The following is a 25,185-nucleotide window of genomic DNA, read 5'->3' on the forward strand; positions in this document are numbered from 1 at the left end:
AGCATCCAGTCAAGTTGTTATGGCAATTGAATCCCTAGAACAAATGGGACTTCCCCATCTCCATCATCAGTGGCACTATACTCCTGATATGCAAACCACTTTTCAGTGTTTGCTAAAACCCATTGTTGCACTGAAATAGAATCAATACTATGAAACATGTATCTTAATGTCTTAATTTTGCGATCAATGTTTGCAATATCATCCATGGTGAGAAAATCATCCCTAGAAGATTGACCCTCAAAAATGGTCATTTTCTCATGCACCATTTGCTTATGTTTTTATGCACTGCGTCTGCGGGCATGCCAAGCAAAAGTAATGACTCCACCCATTGATGCAATTTCTCACTAATGTATGGTGCAAAGAAAGACCTCATTCCCAAAAACTCGTTGTTCACTTGACCATGACAAGGTATGCCTTCCTTGTCCACATGTTGAACTTGGTGGTACCATATCAATACATGGTTTGGCTTACAAACCATGATTCGTGTGCTAAAATGACAAGTACAACCACGTTGTGTATGTTTTCAACTAGGTCTACTACCTTTCCCTGATTTGGGAATTGAAGAAGGATCAAAAGGCTTTGCATCTTTTTTCCTGTAGTCCTTTGGTCCATGCGTGCACCAATACCTATGGAAAACATAAAGAACATTCATATTATTAAAGCCTATAGTTAAAAAATTATTAGAGACATTCTTTCACTACACAATCACAAGTATAAACATTTCTAGTTAGCATATTACTATTACATGTAATATTCCAAACAACTATTAATCCTACTTTTTGTATTAGAACAAAAAGGGATTTTCCTTGTATGACTCTTATGAAAGCAAGTTGGGTATGAGTTACATGAACTTTCTCCCTCGATAAAATCTTTCAATCTATTAGCCTCAATCCAAGCTGAAAATAATTCTAAACCTTTAAGGACATACTTCTTCCATGAAAGATCTTCATATGAAAATTTCCCACTACATGGATGTTGGACTGCTTCATCCATGATGTGAGACCAAACAACATCCATCTAGTAGACAATTTTAAAATGTTAAATTTTGATTAGAAAATATCCACACATGGTATGACACACTTGGTAGAAATTCTAATAGACGATAAAAATGTGAGACCAATCAACATCCGTCTAATAAACCATAAAAAAATTTAGAATTTGATTAGAAAGTATCCACACATCCATCTAATAAATTTAAAGAAAAGATGCAACAAAGAAAACAGAGGCATCAAAACGTGAGAAAAAGAATCTAAAAATGAAAAGGCAAAGTTGAAAGAAAAATTATGATGCCCCAATGAGAGATAAATTGGCTCCAAGGAATAGTCTATAGTTAGTTTCAAGTAGATATATTATTTATCATTTCATGTATGAAGTTAATTTTCTCATTAATTCTCCAATTCAATAACTATTAAATGAGTTACTTTATAATATGGTTGAAATTATTGATTATGTGTGAAAACAAGTCTATCCCAATTTGGGAATATTATAACTGTGTAGTTCAGCTTCTTGACATTGGATATATATTTAAGCATCAAAGGGTTGTAAAGGAGTCTATATTAACCAATTTCAGATATCATCCAAAGGTTAGCACTCATGGTTTCCTCTTGGAACAAAATATTTACAGGTTATTGTCACCATTGAACAAAGATATTGGAGATGCATCAAATAGCTTAGGTTGTATGAATTCTTGTGTATGATTGTGAAGCTTCAATGGCTATATTGAGACCTTACTAAATTGTAAATCCACTGATGGATAATAGATATGAGATGATTTTTCCCCTCTTGCTGGAATTTTCCCCTATTTAGGGTTTCCCCAGGTCAAAATCATTGTTACAACCATTAGCATGCATTGCCATATTATGTTTCAGTCCTCTTTATCATAATGCATTAATGTAAATTATTTTCACCATTGAGCAAAGCTATTGGAGAAGCATCAAATAGCTTATGTTGTGCGGATTCATGTACATGGTTGTGGAGCTTCAAAGTTGTATTGAGATCTCACTACATTGTAAATTGACTGGTCGACAGTGGACATGAGATGCTTTTTCTCCTCTCGCTGGAATTTTCCTATGTTTAAGATTTCCCCAAGTTAAAAACATTGTTAGTCATTTATGTGCAGTTTCTTGTTGTCATTTTATGTTTTGATGCTCTTTAGCATAATCCATGAAGGCAAACACATGTATGTTTAAGTGGAAATAAAAACTGATAACACTAAAATGCACTGTCTAAGGCCTGTGTGTAAGAAGCCAAACATAAAGAATCCATTGCTAACGAGTGAAGTATCTCACTCAATTTACGGATCACTACAAAGAAAAAAACCATTAACTTATTTGCCCTCATTAACTATACGTTTAAAACACAGGGGAACAGAGAAAGCATGAAATGTGTAGAAAGTAGAAAATAAAGTGGGGGTTAGAATGTTATAGGTAACACTCCAGATAGAAGAAAAATTGACATTAAAGAAATGCAATGATTGTTTTATGTTAGGGTCAACCTATCACATCATAGATAAAACATGGGGTTTAGCTATAAGAGAATTCAATTTTTATTTGACACATACTAGTGGAAACTTCAATTGAGACAAATTATAATACCACTTAACAATATACACTATAATTTGGTACTACAAATTTAAGATATATAACCCTCTACATGAGTTACCATGATAACTAGATTGGGGAGGAGGTAGTAGGGGAGGCTACCACAATAATAATAGAGATATTAAAGAAAGAGGAAGGACATAAAGGCCAAAATATTATAACTATGGTAAGATAGGACATTATGCTAGTAAGTGTTGAAGAAAAAAGGGAGGAAAATCCAAATGTAATTTTTGTGGTGATAAATAACATGATATTTATAGTTGTCCCAAATTTAATAGTTATATAGGAATGTGATGGCACCATGATTAGAAAGTGAATAATTGTCTAGTCCACTTGTAACTCATGATGACAATTAGTAATGAATACTTAAATTAGAGAAGACAATGCTACACAATGTAAGAAATCAATCATAGAAAACAAATGTAGAAAAGGAGAATCCTCATTGAAAAAAGAGAAATTATTAAATAAAACAAAGAGAAAACTCAAGAAAAAGGATACACAGAAACTTAAGAAAAAGAGTAAAGAACTTAAGTAATTATTAGGGTTAGATAAATACACCCTTGATAGTAGATTTGAGAATATGGTAGGAGATGTATAAAAGAAGGAATTAATGATAGATGATAAAATCCACCATCTTCTCATTTGTGCCTTGATTACAATGTATAACATTGATGAAATTGACTTGCAATCTTATGTTAAATTGAATCTATCCATGAAAAGATAAGTGAAGGAATCCATAGAATATAAAGGTAAAGAGTAGAATGATTTTACTAGTGTTTCCTTAATGAATAGAGAAAAAGTTAATCCATGAATTGATCATCAAAATAATAATCAATGTACTTTGATTTGTTCATAATTGAATGTATATAAAAGGATCAACTATTCAATTACACATGTGTGCCAATGTTTAGCATGATGAACTATGGTTCTTGTGGATGATTTATTATAGCCAAACATATTATTTTCTAGAGCAGGTTTGAGGTTTTATCCCATGGGGTGTAAGATGATAGAAGACTAGAATGCTAGCACTATATTATTGACATTTCTTGAAGCAGATGGTAAACATAGTGTTGGTGGCATAAATTGGGATGTTGAGGGGTAGAATATTAATTTTTCTCATTTTATGATAAGAGTGTGGTAGGGGTTTTGAGGTTAAGAATAGGACAAGAGAGGAAGTGGAAATTGTGGGAAGAGCTCAAAACAAGCAAGATAACTTAAGGGTAAGGGTTGAGAAGGTAGCAAATAATGGTAGGAGGTAAAACAATTGCATAAAGGGACATGATTATAACTTATACAAATAAAAGAATAGAGAGAGATGGTAGGAATGTGGGTTGGCTGAAAATTAGGCACAGAAATTCTAGTGAAGGAATATTGCGTGTTAGCGGAAAAAAAAGAGGTTGGCTAGAAGAAAGGGATAAAGGTATGAAAACTAAAATATAAAGAGATATGAGCATGGATATTATATCATATACCTTGAAATAATTTGAACCTATCAAGATGGGTGATGATACTTTTTAAGAAGTATGCAACTAAAGAGAGATAGGATTAGGTGACATAATTATGCAGGCTACAAGTTGGAGGAGAGATCTAGATGGTGGTCAATTTTTGTGAGCAACAAACTTAGCATCATCTAGTGGGAGTTCATTATCAAAGTGGTCATCTTTGTGAGATGTGTACATCATGTGAGGTGGATGACAATGGAAAAAAGATAATGAAAGATGAAAGATGAAGGAAAATACTTAGATAATTGAGGAAGGAATGGTCAAAGAAGGAAGGATAATAATTTATATATAAGAATAACAAAAATAATTTATCCTTATGTATTATAGGAAATTTTAGTACAAAAATATGGATTTTTTATTTTTTAATGAAAATAATTGACAAAGACAATAATGTAGTAATCGGGATAATAATTTATATCAAGCTTCACAAAGAGGTCAAATGCCAACTTTGACTTATTTTATTGGCATTTTGTCTCCTCAATTTACATTTTGATTTGGGTTTACTTTCAAGTTTGATGTATTTCTTTGAGTTTTGGATATTTTATTTTTGGTGTTTTTGTGTTTTTGTTCGATTTCTAGACATTTTGTTCAATTGTGATGTTTCAATTACTTCCTTGAGTTCATTTTAATATATATTTTTTATTAAAAAAAATCTTACAAAGAATAATAAATCACTATGGTCATAAATACAAAATGCAGCTATGATCATAAGTGGAAAAACAAGCAATACCTATCTAGATTGCGTGAGTTAGGGAAGAAGATACAAGCCATACATTATCCATCAAATAGAAAATTACTTTGGTGTGTAGGCCTAAAAAGGGAAATGAGAAGGTGAAACAGGAAACAAAATGAGATGGAATGACAACGGAAACGAAGAAGGGAAAAGGGTGGAAGAATGCATTTAAAGGTGAGTTGGATGGGCCCCATGGCATGGCCAGACTAAGCGGTGAAAGCTTAGTGTGTGCCATTTGGACCATCCAGCCATGTAGGAGGTGAGTTGGGTGGGCCCATGACATGGTCACATTAAACAGTCAAAGCTTAGTGCATGCGGTTTAAGCCATCCCGTTTAGGGAAGCCATCCTAGCTCAGTACACTAATCCAGGGCCTTTTGAAGCTGAAGATAAAACAAATGTTTTATATTTGACCATAGAAAATCTTAGATTTCAATAGCCATATTTATTATCAACATATTGACAGTTTTATATGGGAGTAGCTTAAAAAGAAGGAGCCAAATACATATGATGTTTACATGAAGATCAGAATCCTTATGTCGGCATTCACTGACAGTAGAGAAGAAGAGCAGCAGTACAAACGCAAATAACAACACATGAATGCGCATTTGAGATAAATAAAACAGCAGAAACAAGGGATAAGAATTAATTCTCAGATGAGATAAATAAAAAGAGTCTTTGTGTAGGAAGACACAGAGGTAGAGTGTTTAGGTTGTTACAGAGGTAGAGGAACCAATCACGAGCATAAGGCATGAGAAAATGTGGAAGCAAAGACAATGCAACAATGGCTTGAAAATATGGTAGCATAGAATGCAACAATGGCTAGAAATTATGGAAGCAGAAACAGAGTAAATTATTTATGAAACTTATAAAATAGGCAGTTCTCAAACATACCGTTTTCTCTTCAAACTCACAGTGAAAGACTCCAGCAAATTCCACAGAGCAATTGAACAGCAGTAAATTTGAGTGCGTATTAAGGGTTTTAAGAATGAGCCCCAAAAACTCTAGTCTTGACAAAGCGCGGGATAGAGGAGGAATTGAAAGATACGAAGATGAGTAATTAAGATCATCTGAGTTGGTAGATGTAAAAAGAACGGAACAGAAATATGGATGGAACGGAAAATGAAACAGGATGGAATGACGATGGAAATAGAGGAGGAGTGAAAAAGGTGTTTAAAGGTGAGGTGGGTGGGCCCCATGGCACAACCACACTAAGCGGTCAAAGCTTAGTGTATGTTGTTTAAGCCATCCCGTGTTAGTGAGTGAGGACATATAAACAAACATGATTACAAAAATTTATTATTTTTTTATGTGTAAAATTGATTATATTTCTATGATTTTAAAAGACAAAAATTTGTTTACTTGATCTAATTCATTCAAAATAAAGATTTTTTTCAAAACTTTATAACCAATAAAGACTAAAACATAAAAAAAATATTTCAAATTTGAAAAATGATATATGAATGAATATTTTTAATATGTTATCTATCTGGTATTAAACATAGTATATATTGTAGTGCCTCTCCCTGATTTATCTTTTCTTTTTGTGTTTCGATAGACTATATTGCCATAGCATAGACTATCTCGAGATGCTTTTGATAGATGTTTGTGATTTAATGTATAGGATGCTTCATTATTGATGACAGACATGTTATATTTGCACTTAATATTATGATTTCATGAGGATGATGATGATATTCATAGACTGTTATGATGATGGACTCTTATTTGATGATCTTTATGTGCTCATTTCATATGCATGGATTATATTTATGGCGATTGGATGGTATCTTATGATGTACTAACCCTATTTCATGATTATGATTCTATGCGATGTCTTGATGTTATATTGTGTGACTATCTTCGTGAGTAGAGACGATGTCATATTACTCATTGCAAGCATGATATGTTGTTGTGATTCTCTATCACTTGTCTGCTTATTATGATGTATACATATTGTATATGTTGTGTTTAGTGTTTGATGCAGGCTTGCAGGTACTAGACATCAACTCCACCTGGCTTCACAAGTATGAGCATCTCTCTATTTTAATGGCAAGTTGTCATAGATGACATCGTTTCCCTCACACACTCTAGGTCTAAGTTGTGTATCTTGTCGATTTCGCCACAACGCAAGTCGAGGTTAGAGTCTTGTGTTGTGTTCGTTTCTCTTTGGTGTAAGATGTTATGAGTCTATGTTTGTTCCTAGTTAGATGATGTGTGATTATTTAATTATTAAATAATTATTTTGATTGATTAATGTTCAAGTTATTGATTTAATCTATTATTTGATTTATTGTGATTTAATTATTATTTATTTATATTTTAATGGAGTATTATTTAAAGTCGATTAATAAATTTTTTATATTTATTTATTTCATTTAATGATGTTTCTTGATTTTCCTATTATCATAATTTATTTATGGTTATTTAATTAATAATTGTTATTTAATTAATTAATATTATTTAACTTATGCATTTGATATTTAATGGAATTTATATTTATTCTAATGGCTTTTATTATTAATTATTTATTTATAATTACTTGTTATGTATAGGTAATGAATTGTGTTTTGGGAATTATTATTTATTGGTTGGATAAATAATAATATCCATGTATTTGTTGGGGATTATGATTTTATATTTTATTTGTTTGTTTTTCTACCTCTTTGGTTAATTAATAGAATCTACCTACCCTTTTATTTGATTGGTTGGAGGGGGAGGTAGGTAAATAAAAATATATTTATTAAATACCTTCCTCGAACTATGCAAAGCTAGGTATAATATATGATATAACGGAATATTTCGATTAGTAAATATTTTATATAGTTTTGGTTTTGATTTTTTAATATATTCAGCTTCTTGTGCATTCACGGGAGTTGGAATCTTTGGAATTTTTTTGAAGATTTTGCTTGCAGAGATTGGTATTGGCTTTGGATGCAAATTGCTTGAGGATTCTTGTTGGATTTTGGATTGCGTCTTCAAATCTCGTCTCCTTTTTGCTTATTTTCTAGGTTGGCTTCATGATTCTCTACACTTTGTCTTTGGATTCAAAAAGATTGTTTGCAAGTGTGAAGCAGTCACCAGTAAGGAGGGACCTCAAAGAGATCAATCCAAACCGGTCAGCAAGAGTAAACACAACGAAAACACAAAGATACGATGGAGGCAATGCAAACCAGATAGTTTTATTGCATGAAATTTGATTACATCCAACCAGTAACAACCAGGTTACAACATACCGACACACAGACCTAGTAGAATAGGTCACAACCGCGACCTTGAATCAAAATATTTATCTTCTATGTGCAGTCTAGATGTTTGGTTCTCTAATTGATTCTAACTGATTCCATTCTAAAGCATAATTACAAATATTGCATCAAAGTGTCTTCAAGAGAGATTGTTTGGGGAAATAGGAATTGGATTTCAGTTTTTATCATTTGTTGATTGAAGGATAGATTGGGAAAAGCTTGCATTTAGATTTGTTTTCAAATTTCTTGCATTGGCTGAAAATGGGGTTTTGCAGTTGTTGAATCTATATGATTGTTTTCTTTTTATAGTTATTGTGTTATGGAGGTTGTATTGCCCTTGAAATCTCCCTTTTAGGTTTCCTTAGTGATTGATGATCATTCTCTATGGTTTGTGTATGTGTGGTTATCTATGTGACATGTCTTTGTGCATAGATTCGTCGGTTGTGATCCAAATCTTGGTTTCATGACCTCATTGGACTTATGCAAGCCCTATTCTACATTTGTATTGGTCCCATATGTGTTATGGGTCAGTTATAGGCCTTGATTATGCCTCTGTTCGAACCTGGGCATGATTGACTTCATCTTACTCTCGCATTTCAAAAAGTTGCATCTTTGTACAAAAGTGCTAAACTGAACTACAGAAGCACCATTTTAGACAACAGTAGTGCTAGAACAATAACAAAAGTGCCAAAGTAGGATCACAACATTTATGGGTTGAGATTTGACTTTTTGGTTGACCTTTCTTGTTGCTTTTGGTCTCCAGAGGCTAGGGTTTGTTGTGTTGATGGTTTTTGGGCACTGTCCTATGCTTTTGTGGTATGTTTGAATCCTTTTTGTGCTCCAGCAAGTATTTTGTACTTGGTTGTTAAGGTTTGCAAAGTTTCTCCAGCAAGATGTATGCATTCCTTGTTGTTGACGATGGGTATATGCAGCTCCAACGAGAGGGTTTGTTGTGCCTCGTTGTTGAGGACTATGTGATACCATTGGATTCATGTTATTTCCATATTTATGTGTTCATATCTCTTTTGAGGCTTTCTTTATTGTCGCATTATGATGATTTGGGCTTATGGCTTGATTCTTGTTATATGGCATTGTATGTATGCGCATAGTTATCCTTTATGATTCAATTTGTATCAAACTTGTAATGGCTCTTAGATGCTTTGCATGTTGAGCTTCATGTTGCTCTTGAGATGTTCATATGTTCATGAGTTTTCCCTAAGGTTAGGAGCATGCTAGGGGGATTGGGCTTCCAAGTGAGTGACTAGGGTCATGAGGATTAGACACCCAAGATATCCAAGGGTCTAGACTACCAGGATACCTCATGGAAGTTTTCTTTGTAATCAAGTGATAACATAATTAAATATCTGAGGGTTGGGTGTTAATAGGCTCTCACATTAAAAATAATAAAATTGGTTTTATGGCCTCAACTCACATCCCTGGTATGATTATATGGATCTGGGAATGGTTGGGAACACCTTGATGACCCAGGTAAGCCGAACTCCCTAGATATCCTCATAGGTTGAGACGGCTCCGCGTGAGTATCACGGATGTCGGGAATAGGTTCCCAAGTTCCCATGATGACTTTGCTGATCAGTCGCCACATTTCAACAATGTTATGTATCTTCATATGATGTAATTGAGAAAGGATATAATGCAATAGTTAGGTGAGGTTCTTATGATATATCCATTGATGTATTAGATACTTTTGTATTTGGTGTTAGTTCATAATTTCATGTGAAATAAAGAGATAGTGTATTGCACTTTCTTTGTATTGATATTGTATAAAGGAATTGTAACTGTAAGCTTATGGGTAAATTAAGTTGGTTAAATGGTAGTTGTTGTTATAGTCTTTGTTTAAGTAATGGAAATCATCTAGTTGATTGGAAAGTGAATAGATAAGTTGTGAGTTATAATGTGATGTGTTTAGATGGTTATGTGATGAGTTGGTTTTATGTTAAGTAGTGACGTTGGAATACCCTAGGGAAAGGTTATACTTTGTATGGTTTAATTACGAAGACATGTTGATGATTAAAGTATTCATTTCGCTTGTGTGTTATGGTTCTATGGTTATGTTTCAAATTGGTTCATGTATTTCATGTAAATAATTAATGATGCATTAATTATTAATGGTAGTAATGATGCACACTATATGTTGGTGTTAGCGTTGTAGTGAAAATTAATATAAAAGAAAAAAAAATTATCTCTTTTGTTAGTAGATTTTGGTTTATTTATCTAGGGTATTTTGGCGGGCATTACATATATAGAGAATAAAAAATAATTACATATTAAAAAATTTAATTAGTAAATTATATTTTATAATCTAAATAGTTTCCTCCACAAACTATTTAGATTTAATTTTACTTGGTTAAAAATTATGTTGGCATTGGAAAGTGAAACTCTAAAAATTATGTCGAGCTCTTACCAAGAATGAATTGTATTAAATTTTTAAATTTGGGACTTCCAAACTTGATAATGAATCAATCCCAAGGTGTTGGGAAGGGCAGGGAAGAATGTTGGAAAAAAAATAAAAATAAAGAATATATCTCTTTCCAAAACAAAAACAAAAAAGGCCACAATACTACAAAGATCCTACCAAATGTGAGCAAGACAGTTTTGTTCTTTGATCTATAGACAAATAGAGAGAACTTAGCATTAGTTTTATTGAATTGAGGTTAAGCATAGAACTATTAAAATATTTTCTAGGTTCTTATCTATGATGTTGTTATATTTGCCACCAATACCCCAACTAGTGGATATAGACTTGGAGGGGGTACCATTATAGGATATCAAACAAAAAGCTATGCTAGACGAGGTTAAGCCCTTGCCCCTCCTTTACAAGGGTTGGTGATTCAATTGATTGCAAAAAGTACTTTATTTTTCAATATGTGTTTGGTCTTAACAAGAAGAACAAAGGAGTTATATTTCAAATACATATCTCATCTTTAACAAAAAGAACAAAATATTTGCATCCCATTGGAGCCTTACCTTCTCTATGTCTCAACCCTTGAAGTTTAGCCTCCAATGTTGGAGAATACATACAGGATCCAAAGGAAGTTGCCTATCCTCCTTAACCTACAAGGCACCCCAATCAAGCACATGGGTGACATTGGGAATCTATCACTTGAGAAGTGAAACATGAAACACATCATTGATGGGTGATAGATTAGGTGGCAAGGCAAGGCATTTTGTGATAGGACCAATCCTCTCAAGGGGATCAAAAGGTCCAACAAAATGTGGTGCAAATTTAGAGTCATTTCCTTAACAAATGGGGCTCTTCCATGGGCACACTCTCAAGAAACTTGGCCACCTACAAAGAAACATAATCAAACCTATAGGAATCAACATACTTTTTTTGTCGTTATTGGGTATTGCCAAGTACTCTCTAATATGAACTACTTGTTGCTCCATGTCCTGAAGCATCTCAAGGCCCAAGACAACGCAGTCGTCTAAACGATCCCAACTCAAGGATGTGGTACATGGTCAACCATATAAGGCCTTGAAAGGTGACATCCCTAGAGAACTATGGTACTTATTATTATAGGAAAAATATATGAGGTACAGATAGTCCTCCCACCTTGACTATTGCTTTGACTTACATTCAAACTATATCCTCAAGAACTTGGCTCACTCTTTACATCTATCCATTGATCTTGGGGTGGTATGTGGAAGTAAAATTAAGCTGGGAACCCAAGGAATTATATAAAGAGGTACACAACATGGATGTGAACATTGGATCCTAGTCTGAAATGATCTTGTGAGGTATTCCATGCAAGCGCACAATATCTTGGACATAAACACACATGCCACATTTGCAAAATTATATGATGATCTCATGGGAGAAAAGTGAGCAGCCTTCAACAACTTGTCCATTGTAACCATGATGGCATCATGACATCAAGAGGACATAGGTAACCCAATAATAAAATTAAAAGAAATCATATCTCATTTCTATTCAAGAATGTCACGTGGTTGCAAAAGACCTATTAGATGTTGATGTTCGGCATTCACCCTCTAACACTCAAGGCATCTAGGTACAAAATTGAAAACATTGCACCTCATCCCTACCCAATAATACAATTGTCTAAGGTCGGCATCCATCTTCTTGATGCTAGGATGAGTAAGGATCATAATGTGCCTCAGACAAAACTAACGAACGAACATTATCAAAGAATGGAACATAAATATGACCAAGATGTCATGAAACTATATTTGACTATAAAGAATAGCCTAAAAATCTACCCTCAAGGACCCTTATAGATTCATTCTCCACCCTCACCTCTTGATACCAAGGATCATTAGGTAATGCCTCAAGAATATGGCTCTAGAAATCAAAATTAAGATCTCATGTCTCCTCCAACTCAAAGTGTTTGCAACACCATTCTCCTTCCCTTTGATGTAATGTACACCAATTTTGCACTCACAAAATCTCAATCCATCGATGCTATTGAGCATTCAATTTTGGCTAAGTAAATATACACTGCAGACTATATTGGTCACTATGAAGCTGAAACTAATGAACTAACAAGAAATACCTCCATCGAACAAATATGTGGACAACTTCTCACTAACTCCAAATCATGAGTGGGTTAATTTGGCTCATGGTCCTTAAGCTTACATGACTCATATGCTATCACCTAGCCCTCCTTCATGACGACCACCTACAAACCATCCAACAACATGTTAATGTAAATTTGATAAACTCTACAATTGGATTTATCATTGCCAGGATAGGCGCACTAGTCAAGAGCTCCTTAAGAGTCTAAAAATCTACCTCTCACTTCTCAAACCAAATTAAATTCTTCCCTTTCCTTTGTAGAGAGGTAATAGGGTTGAGCCACCCTAGAGAAATCCTTCACAAAATGGTGGTAGTATACCACCAAACCCATGAAACTAAAAATTTAGAAATATTCAAGCGTCTTGGCCAATCCACGATGACCTGAATCTTTGATGGATCTACTAAGATACCCTCACTCTAGACAATGTGAAAATCTCATTTCAATCTAAAAGAATTTGCACTTCGCCAAGTTGTCATGAACTTGATGGTCACGTAGACACTGCAACACCTGATGAATGTGCATTTCATGCTCCTCTGCAGACTTTGAGTAGACCAAAATGTCATCCAAAAACATGAGAATAAATTATTCAAGGTAGGTGTGAAATACCTCATCAAACTCATAAAAATAGATGGAGCATTTGTCAACCCAAATGGAACCACTATGAACTTCTAGTGTCCATATCGAGTGCAAAATATCATTTGATAAATGTTAGCCTCATGAAAGCAAAGCTAATGGAACCCTGACTTAAGGTCAATCCTGGAAAGCACCCTAGCTCCCTTTATTTGATCAAACAAATCATCAACCCTCAACAAGGGATATTGATTCTTCACCATCACCTTATTAAATATTAGTAATCAATGCACAAATGAAGACGCCCATTATTCATCTTAAAAAAGATAACTAGTGCTCCCCATGGGGCAATAGTAGGATGAATATGTTCCTTCTCCAACAACTCCTCCTACTACTACTAAAGCTCGCTAAGCTCCTAAATGGTCACATAATAAGGTGGTCAAGATATGATTTCTTCTCTAGGAACAAGTTCGATCATTGGCAAACTCTCGAACAAGAGGGTGATCATCAAGAGATACCTCTTGACACCCTCAATGACATCGCTTACCTAAATGGTGAACATTTAATAGCCCTTTTGTATACTTTGTTTCAACTACTTGGTGAAACCATGTAAAGAGAAATGAGTTGCAAGACTTCAAATAACTCTACTTTTAACAAATTCCCATTGTTGATAGTTGGATAGTGTGACGTGATAGAATGAAGGCTATAGACATGCAAAACTATTTCAAAAATAACTATCTTTCATTCTTCATTTTCTATTTGAGATATAGCATGCATCAATATCATTGTTTTTGAGAGCATCCAAGGGCTTCGTGCAAATTTTAGAGAGTTTTTTAATATCATCCAGTCTCTTCATAGACAACCAGTTCATGAAGGGTCATATTCTTTTAGAGTTACCATTAGCAATTCACTAGGCAATGAAATAGATGCTTTGAAACTAGTAGAGGAACTTTTGTTGGCACAACCTAAGCTATTTGAAGCATGTTAGCATATTTATGCAACATGTACTAGTTCATGTTCGACCATTGTCTATTTATGGATACCTTCAATTAGTTATGGGTGGGAATGACTTCAATCAAATAAATATTTTGTTGATGTCTTTGAAATTGTATTACCATCAGGGTAAGTGCACCAAGATGGTGAACAGAAAAGTGGCCACATGCCAAAAAAAAAAAAAAATCATAACCCGTGCAGGTTCTAAAAATTCAAAAATGTGCTAGGCTTGGTAACACCAAGCCTAGAGAAAAAACAATTTAAAAATCCAAAAGTTCCTCGAAACCCGTACAGGTTTTGAGGAACTTTTTTTTTTAATAAAAAATTAAAAGTTTCTCAAAACCCGTACGAGTTTTGAGAAACTTTTGGTTTTTTAATAAAAAATTAAAAGTTTCTCAAAACCCGTATAGGTTTTGAGAAACATATTTCTTTTGTGTAGGCCACGGATTTTGGCCATTTTCAATGACAAAACCCATGGAACAGCAGCAAGGAGAAGCAAAAAAAACATAGAACCCGCACGGGTTTGTGACTATTTTAGATTTTCCCAACATCGAGAGCAATTTTCAACAATGGCACCCCGTCGAATAGGTAAGATTTGATTTGTTTGATTTTTTTTTTTGCATTTTAATTAAATTAGGGTTTTTTAATTGATTTAAGTTTTGTTTTTATTAATTTGATGTCAAATTCTTCAAGCAATCCCCAAAAACGAAATAGACAACAAGGACCTCCTGCACAAGCAACACAAGAAAACCTTGTTAACATTGCACAAGAGCAACAAGAAAACCCTCAAAATCTTGAAAATGTTGCTCCTCAACAACCACCACCACCCCGAAACCATCCACATCCTCCATTAGATCATGTAGATGCCACACAAGAGGATCTCATCAATCGCCTTACACAAAATAGTGCCCAAATATCTATATTGGTGAATAGGTTAAGGACCTCTAGGCTTGAGCACCACTCAACCCTCACCAAAACACTAGAAACAATGGCTAATAGTGAAAATGAGGTATCTAGGGAGGTTACGAAATGGGGTTCATGGAGGGTTAGATGTCAAACATTTTATGCGGATGGGTTGTCATATGATCAAGTGGAGAAAAAGGGCATAGGTAAAGCTGACATATGTGCTCTTTTCACCAATCCTATTACCAGTAACAACCTAGAACTAAATACGACTCGGTTTCTTATACATTGGTGTGTTCATGCTAGGTTGAAAGAAGCTTTTTGGGATAGGTGGTATATGGTCTTTGACCAACCACCTTGTAATAATTGGGAGGTGCCTCTATATTTTTTTAGAAAGTTGTATTATGAGTTTATCATCGGCGAGAAGCCGAATTACTTTGACATCCAACAATTTCAGGGTAGAGGGAGAGGCTCTGCGTAGGATAGACCTGAGGCCCATAGGGTGGTATACCCACAGCATAGGAGGCATACGGCTCCTAAACCCATGGTTCATGTCACTGTCCCTACATCCTTGAAGGAGTCTATGGAATTACAGACTCTTCAGACAGTTGCATCATTGACTGATGTCATTGTTCAACATGGCACATAGTTGGTTGGAGCAAAGGATGTACCAACACCTGTAGCACCTCCTTCATCAACGGCACCTCCTTCATCAGCAGCACCTCCTTCCTCAGTGACACCTCCTTCATCAGCAACACCACATGCATCATTTGGCACAAGCCAGCCCATTCAGCATATGTGACCCACCTACTAGGGTGTATGTTCTTGTGTAGACACTGACACAGATGAGGATGGTTCGACATCTCATTCGTGTACATGTTGTAGGACTAGATTCCATGCTTCCATTGCAGAGGATGTGACCCTCACCGACAAACTACTCAATATGTTGTACCCTCTCTATCACACACAGGTGTGTTTAATTCTATTTATGACATGTTATTAATTAAGTGACTAAATCTTATAAAAAGAAATGAATTTTTATTTTTAGAATAATTTATTGTGACATATAAATAAAATGCATTGCAGGGTGCAGCAGGTGGTGGGAGTACACCACATACTATTCAATCGACTCCATGGTCACGAGTAGTTTTTCCACCAGAGGTAAAGATTTGTAAATTTGTTAAAAATATAATAATACATTGGTTTCAAAATATCTTTTGTTAATTATATGTATCATTACTTGGTATTTTGTAGGGCTTATCAGTGGCTAAGATGTCCCAACTTGATGATATCACGCTTTCGGCCATTGACTTTGGCCAAGATAGCTATGCGGTACCATTTATATTTATATATTTTTTACTTAAGTGATATATTAAATATATGCTCTTTTCCCTTATGTTAATTTTTTTCTGTTAGTTTACCCCACCTGCCTCGAGGACATCTTGTGTGAGAAAGTCATCCTCTAGCACTCTGAGACAGAAAAAGATATCCTCTCGGACACCCAAACGACAGAAGGTAATTCACTACAATTTAAATTCAGTTGTTGAAATGTATTATGAATAAACATGTATATGTAGATATTGATAAATGCACTTAATTTATTTGTTCTATATACATAAACATATGGGGTTTATAGAATTAATGAATGCACCTGATGTCGATGAGGTTCAATAGAGGGAAGAGGTGATATCTTCATATTCACTTTGGATTGCATTCTTTCTTGTTCGAAATAACTAAATCATTTTATGTCTATATCATATGTTATCACTTTTCATACAAGAAATGGTAATAGCTGCATCAGATTCAACTAGGCCTCCTAAGGTTACAGGAGAACTATACAAGGCTTCGGTGTGCATTTTTCTACATATGTTAAAAATATTTGTTTTATCTAGTTTGTCAACAACTTTGGGTTATTAACTTGTATGATTGTCTTTAAACTATTACAGGCCCCTTCCAAACTTCCTACTGTTATTATACCATTCCATTTCAGTAGAAGTGCTACACGTATATTATGGGATCCAACACGACGAAGGGAAAAGGTATGTTTGTCTTAGATCAACTCCTTTTCACTAAGTGCACAACAGAGTTGAAACCGTCTAGTTAACTCCTTTTGGATCACTTACCATGGATATAGGAAATGGTCGTAACTGATTCATCTGTGATTTTGCCTCCTACCACCACAACGCATCCATCTGAGGGTTCGGTATGCTTTAGTTTTTTAGTCTATTCATTTTTACTTATTATGTGTTATTTGACATACATGTTATTAACATGTATTAATGTTGTTTTACCAGTTACAGCCTCCTTCAGGACATCCCACAGAACCTCAACCTCACCCAATTGCAGAAGACAGAGATGAGGTAATCAACAATTCAACTTCAAACAATTTAGAGTTCAGTATTTAGTTATTTTGATGTTATATTGAGAAAATATATCTGATTTGACATTTGAATTGTCCTTGTGCAGCCACCTGCAGAGCCACGTACTGCTTTGAAGAGGCTCAATTTTGATGATCTGCCATAGTCATAGATACCGATAGAGACATAGTTACAGTTGTGGTCATTGAAGGACCAATTTTTTATATATTCGACATTTGTATATGTATATATCGACTTTGACAGACATGGCACATGCCACATTTTTGTAACTATTATTGATTTGGCATCTATGCCATTTTTTGATATGTACACAATTATTGTTCATTTTGATATATATGAAATTTGATATTCGATCCAATTTGTTCATTGATATATATGAAACATGATATTCCTGAAACTTAGTTATTTGCTATTGAAATGTGATCAAATTTATTCATTGTGTATATGTCTTGAAATGTGATCCAATTTGTTCATTACTTGTAACTCATATGGCATATACTTTTAAACTATCTATTGCTCATATTTGTATACTCAAGTACTGATATCAGTAATGTTGATATTGTGTATTTTGATTGAGTGAATTTGCTTTGAGTCCTTTGTGCATGAAGAGATTGAAGTGAAGTTATTATTTCATAAACTCATGCTAATGGAGTGAAGTTCATCATTTCAAGAACCAATTAAGACAAGATTTGAGCGCACAAAGAAGATTTGAAATTTATCTAAGGATGAGTCAGCTTAGGTAAGGTTTTCATTTAAATTTTATTCCATAACAAGTCAACCTTAGCGTAAGAGACACACCTATTCATCCAAATCGCCTATAAAAGAAGATTTGAAGCACTTATGGACAATCCGTGTGAACCAATGGGATCATGTTGTTTCTGCCTAAAAATGCCTCTCTCGGTTTCAAATAACTCGACTCCGTTTTCTTGTGGTGAGATTTTTTCTGTCGCATCAAAAACCGTCAAAAACTGTCAGTGAGAGGCGGCAAAATAGTGCATCTTTCGTTTTGCTTGTCGTGGGAATGAACCGTCAGTGCGAGCGCGTTTAGGTGGTCATTTTTACGCTAGGTGTGCTCTTGTCTCTCTCCCCAAGACGTCTGATCGTTACGAGCCACCTCGTAGCGACGTTTTCCCTTGAGCACTCAAAGTGGAAAAAATTGTCAAACTTTGACATTGCGTAACTCGGAGACCGTGGCACTTATGGACAATTTGTTTGAACCTATGGGTTTGTGTTGTCTCTACCTAAAAAATCCTCTCTCGGTTTCGGGCAACTCGATTCCATTTTCTTGTGGTGATATTTTTTCTGTCGCATCAAAAACCGTCAGTGAGAGGTGGCAAAATAGTGCATCTTTCGTTCTGCTTGTCATGGGCACGAACCGTCAGTGCGAGTGCATCTGAGTGGCCGAGTTTATGCTAGGTGTGCCCTTGTCTCACTCCCCAAGACGTTCGATCATTACGAGCCACCTCATAGCGATGTTTTCCCTTGAGCGCTCAAAGTGGAAAAAAATGGTCAAACTTTGATGTCGCGTAACTCGGAGCCTATGGCACTTATGGATGATCCATTTGAACCTATGGGGTCATGTTGTCACTGCCTAAAAAAGACTCTCAATTTCAGGCAACTCGATTCCGTTTTCTTGTGGTGATATTTTTTTGTCGCATCAAAAACTATTAATGAGAGGTGGCAAAATAGTGCATCTTTCGTTCTGCTTGTCGTGGGAATGAACCGTCAATGTGAGCGCGTCTGGGTGGCCGGGTTTACGCTAGGTGTTCCCTTGCCTCTCTCCCCAAGACATCGGATCGTTACGAGCCACCTCATAGCAACATTTTCCCTTGAGCACTCAAAGTGGAAAAAATGGTCAAACTTTCACGTCCCGTAACTCGGAGACCATGGCACTTATGGATGATTTGTTTAAACCTATGGGGTCATGTTGTCTCTTCCTAAAAAATCCTCTCTCGGTTTTGGGCAACTCGATTTTTTTTTCTTGTGATGAGATTTCTTCTATCGCATCAAAAACTATCAGTGAGAGGTGACAAAATAGTGCATCTTTCATTCCACTTGTCGTGGGAATGAACCGTCGGTGCGAACACGTCTAGGTGGCTGGGTTTATGCTAGGTGTGCCCTTGTCTTGCTCCCCAAAATGTCTGATCGTTACGAGCCACCTCGTAGTGACGTTTTCCCTTGAGCGCTCAAAGTGGAAAAAATGGTCAAACTTTGACGTCACGTAACTCGGAGAACATGGAACTTATGGATGATCCATTTGAACCTATGGGGTCATGTTGTTGCTTCCTAAAAAATCCTCTCTCAGTTTTGGGCAACTCGATTCCGTTTTCTTGTGCTGATATTTTTTTTGTCACGTCAAAAACTGTCAGTGAGAGGTGGCAAAATAGTGCATCTTTCGTTTTGCTTGTCGTGAGAACGAACCGTCAGCGCAAGCACGTCCGGGTGGTCGGGTTTACGCTAGGTATGCCCTTGTCTTGCTCCCCAAGACGTCTGATCGTTACGAGCCACCTACAACAACATGTAGTACATGCATGATTAATCTTAACATAAAATGGTTTTGTCATCTCAAAAAATCTTTGAATAATTTTAATCTGAGGAAATCATTGAAGAAACCTTTCATAAAATTGTGTTTGAGTGGTATCTAAATAGTGTTTTGGATGTGGCTCGCGATTACTAATTCCAATTCGTCTTCTAACAACATCTCTTTGGTTGGGTGAAACCCTTGTGTTGTCATGCCAATATTTCTCAATTATCGTTCTTAGTGCATCAACAACAACCTTGTCCTTGCGTGGGAGTCTACCTGAGAATGCCCAAAGAGAATTATTGCTAGGATCCTCGATTTCCTCTTGCCTCTCTAAGGCATAGTGTAATGTGGTTCTACTTATCCTTGATGACTTGCTTGTTTTGCTTATTAAATGAGATTTTTTCATTTCCTTTCCCATTATGGTTGATGTTAGGACACGACGAGTAACATTAGCATCTTTAGTGCGTGATTTCGAACCAATGGCTTGGTATGCATCAAAAATATTTCTCACAATGGTTCTTTCACTATTATTTTCAGATGTTCTTAACCCCAAAATTTTCATTGTCTCTCTAGATTTCAGATTTTTAATCATTTCAACAACTAATTGGCATCTTCCACTTTGATTTAAGTTTTCAAAATGATTATTCCAAATTCTTCTAACTGTTCTTCTACAAGTTCTTTCGGATATTTTATCATGCATTGGCTTCACAATATTTTCATCAATATCTATTAGGAACTTCGGTTTTCTACGAGTTATTCTAAGAGGTGTTAAGATTGGTGCATGCTCTTCATTTTCATTAGGTGCATTATGTGCATTGTGCATTGATCACATCAAATTCAAATGGTATATCTTCTTCAATTTCATTAACATGTGCATTCACCGAATCATTTTCAAATGGTGTATGTTCATTGCATTCATTATGTGCATTCATCATATGTATTTGAATTGGTGAATGTTGATCATTTTGATTTGGTGCATTCATCATATCAATTTCAATTGTTGAATGTTCTTCACTTTTCTTAGGTGCATTAGATGACGTACCTTCACGTAATCTCTTCATAAGCTCCCTTTGTCTTTCCTTTGTTGTCTCTCTTTGTTCATTTGTTCCTTTCGTGTTCTTTCCTATTGTCCTACACATAACATCATGATGACAATTTACAATCAAATAGCAAAAAAATAACAAATGACCATCATTTTGTTATAATATAAAGTAAGAATAATAAAATAACTTCAAAAAAAAACAAAATACAAGACAAATCAATCATGATCAAAGCAAAAAAACAACAAATGATCATGATTTTGTTATAATATAAAGTAACAATGATAAAATAGCTTCAAAAACAATCCAATATATGAGACAAATCAATCATTCCAAAGCAAAAGTGACAAAAGAATATGAAAACCTGTCTGTTACTATCCCAGAAAATCATGTGCAAAAGTAGTGGGGCCTTCAAACAACTTGCAACTTGCAATGTTGGTTTTTAGGCCGTTGGGACTAAAATATATTAAGATTTTCCCATAACTCATACGGGTTATGGAAACCTTTTATGTCAACGTTCACAATTTCTCATAACCCATACGGGTTATGTAGAACTAGAAGTTTTGGCCTTAGTTCTACATAACCCGTGCGGGTTATGTAGAACTAGGAAAAGGAGAGGGGGAGAGGGAGAGGGAGAGAGAGGGAGATTGGGAAAAGGAGAGGGGGAGAGAGGGAGATTGGGAAAAGGAGATGGGGAGATGGAGAAGGAGAGAGGGGGGGGATGGAGAGAGGGAGGGAGATTGGGAAAAGGAGAGGGAGAGAGGGAGGGACAGGGAGAAAGGGAAAAGGAGAGAGGGAGAGAGAGAGAGAGAGAGAGAGAGAGAGAGAGAGAGAGAGAGAGAGAGAGAGAGAGAGAGAGAGAGAGAGTGGGGGGGGGATAAGCGAGAGAATATGGGATAGGAAGAGAGGGAGAGAGGGAGAGGGAGAGAGAGAGAGAAGAGAGAGAGAGAGAGAGAGAGAGAGAGATGAGGAGAGGGGGATGGATGGACAGGGAGAGAGGGGGAGATTAGGAAAAGGAGAGGGGGAGATTAGGAAAAGGAGAGGGGGGGAGAGGGAGAAGGAGAGAGGGGGGATGGAGAGAGGGAGGGAGATTGGGAAAAGGAGAGGGGGAGAGGGAGAAGGAGAGAGGGAGGGAGATTAGGAAAAGGAGAGGGAGATTGGGAAAAGGAAGGGGAGAGAGAGAGAGAGAGAGAGAGAGAGAGATGAGGAGAGGGGGATGGATGGACAGGGAGAGAGAGGGAGATTAGGAAAAGGAGAGGGGGAGAGTGGGGGATGGAGAGAGGGAGGGAGATTGGGAAAAGGAGAGGGAGAGAGGGAGGGAGAGGGAGATTGGGAAAAGGAGAGAGAGAGAGAGAGATTGGTAAAAGGAGAGGGAGAGAGGGAGGGAGAGGGAGATTGGGAGACAGAGACAGAGACGCAGACAGAGATAGAGAGGGAGATTGGAAAAAGGAGACAGAGACAGAGGGAGATTGGGAAAAGGAGAGGGAGAGGGAGATTGGGAAAAGGAGACAAAGACAAAGAGGGGTAAGCGAGAGAATAGGGGATAGGAAGAGAGGGATATTGGGAAAAGGAGTGGGAGAGAGGGAGAGGGAGAGAGAGGGAGATTGGGAAAAGGAGAGGGGGAGAGGGAGAGAGAGGGAGATTGGGATAAGGAGAGAGAGAGAGAGAGAGGAGAGAGAGAGGAGAGAGAGAGAGAGAGAGAGAGATTGGGAAAAGGAGAGGGAGAGAGAGAGAGGGGTAAGAGAGAGAATAGGGGATAGGAAGAGAGGGAGATTGGGAAAAGGAGTGGGAGAGAGGGAGAGAGGGAGACGGAGATTGGAAAAAGGAGAGGGGGGAGAGGGAGAGAGAGGGATATTGGTAAAAACGAGAGGGAGAGAGGGGAGAGAGAGGAAGATTGGGAAAAGGAGAGGGAGAGAGGGAGAGAGAGAGGGGGGTAAGAGAAAGAATAGGGGATATGAAGAGAGGGAGATTGGGAAAAGGAGAGGGAGGGAGAGAGAGAGAGAGAGAGAGGGAGGGAGAGAGAGAGAGAGAGAGAGAGAGAGAGAGAGAGAGAGAGAGAGAGAGAAAAGGAGAGGGAGAGAGAGGTAGATTGGGAGAGAGAGACAGCGATAGAGACAGAGAGGCAAGGAGAGGGGGGAATAGAGAGAATAGGGGATATGGAGAGAGAGAGAGAGAGAGAGGAGAGAGAGAGAGAGAGAGAGAGAGAGGAGAGAGATAATAGGAGATAGGAAGAGAGGGAGAGAATAGGATAAGGAGAGGGGGAGGGAGAGAAAGGGGGAGAGATAGAGGAGAAATTAGGAGAGAGGGAGAGGGAGAGGGAGAGGGAGGGCGGAGATGGGGAGAATAGGATAAAGAGAGGGGGAGAGGAGAGAGAGAGAGTGGGGGGGGGAGAGGGAGAGGGAGGGGGAGGAGAAAAGAGAGAGAAGGGGGGAGAGGGTGAGAATAGGATAGGATAATGAGAGAGAGAGAGAAAGAGAATGGGATAGGAAGAGAGTAGGAGGAGGAGAGGGTGAGAGACATGAGGTAGAGAGAGAACAAGAAGGAGAAAAGGGTGAGAGAAACGAAAAAGAGAGAAGTGTGAGGGGGAGAGAGATGAGAGATGAGATAGAACTCAAGGAAGATAATTAGGGCTCAGAATAGAAAAAGACAATGATGGGGGAAGGAAGACGAGAGAGAGAGGAAAAGAAGAGATACATGCATGTATACAAACATATATACATATGTCTATATAAATATATGTATATATAACTATAGATATGCATATATACATACATAAACACATATTATCTAGGTATGTCTAAAACATGTGTAGTAAATGTTGTTTACAAGCATACATTATTATGTCTTCATAACCCGTACAGGTTTTGTGAAACAAAAAAAATGTTTTTAGTTCTTCATAAACCGTACGGGTTTTGTGAAACAAAAAAAATGTTTTAGTTTTACATAACCCATACGGGTTATTTAGAACTGCGAATAGTACCTTTTTTTTTTTCAAAACCCGTGCGGGTTTTGGCTTGGTAAGAGGGTTGGAAAATGACCCTAAGGCTTGCAAGCCCATTTTCCCCCCCTTTTTTGTCCCTTTACATGTTTTTTCATCCTCCAACATGATTTCTTGACTTCATCGTCATCAGGTTTACAAATGATAAAGTGGGTATCTTTAAAATTAACACCATAATCTCACACATCTTCTTAGTTTTCTAACCATTTAATTTTTTCTAGTTTTTGACAACATTAGCATAGTAAACTTTAATTTTCTTTATCAGTGCCTTGACAGTCCTCACAGACATATGTCTACCATTTTTTTAATAACTTTTGATATATACTTGACCAAATTTAAAATAAATTACATATTATTGTTCTATATTAAATTCTATACACTTTTTTTTTTTAAAGTTTGCATTTTTTATTATTTTGATGCAAGTTATGCCCAGCGCATGAACAGGTAACAAATTTTCAGGATGCGGTCACTTCCAAAAATCATAAAAAAAAATACTCAACAGAAAATTACAAAAAATACACAACTTCTATATCTCACTCTTACCTATAATCCTACCAAAGGGTTTTGCAAAATACTAAATCTAACTATATATTTTGTGCAGCGCACAAAAATAGCTATGTTAGATTTTTCTGAAAAAATCAGGAACATTTTTTCGTGCGTGAAAGGTTTGACCCTCTTAATTTTATCCAATTTTTAAAATAAATAGTAGTTTAGAAACTAGATTCAGAGTACTACAATTCTTTTTCTTTTCTCAACTCCTAGTTTTGAGTGCATGACCTTCAAATAGCTCTTTAAAGTTCAGGTTTACCTATTTTCAGAGAAAAAAAAAAGGTGGCCACTTATACCCCCCTTTTTGTTCACCATCTTGGTGCACTTACCCATCAAGAGAATAATACTTTTCTAAATCACAAGAAATGGGCTTTCCTACCTATTCTCTAAACAATTGGTAAATACTACACTAAAAATATCATAATTTTTTTCTTTATTTTGAAGCACACGACATCCATTTTGTTGTCTTCCAATAGTGAAGACATAAGAACAAAAAGATTCAATACAAATTTGTACAAAACTATAAATTCAACTAAAATCATCTTGTAGGGCTTGCTTGTCTGGTACGAACAACAAACGTGATTTTATAGATGAAA

This window comes from Cryptomeria japonica, chromosome 10 (assembly GCF_030272615.1).
Source record: "Cryptomeria japonica chromosome 10, Sugi_1.0, whole genome shotgun sequence".
Classification (NCBI taxonomy): domain Eukaryota; kingdom Viridiplantae; phylum Streptophyta; class Pinopsida; order Cupressales; family Cupressaceae; genus Cryptomeria; species Cryptomeria japonica.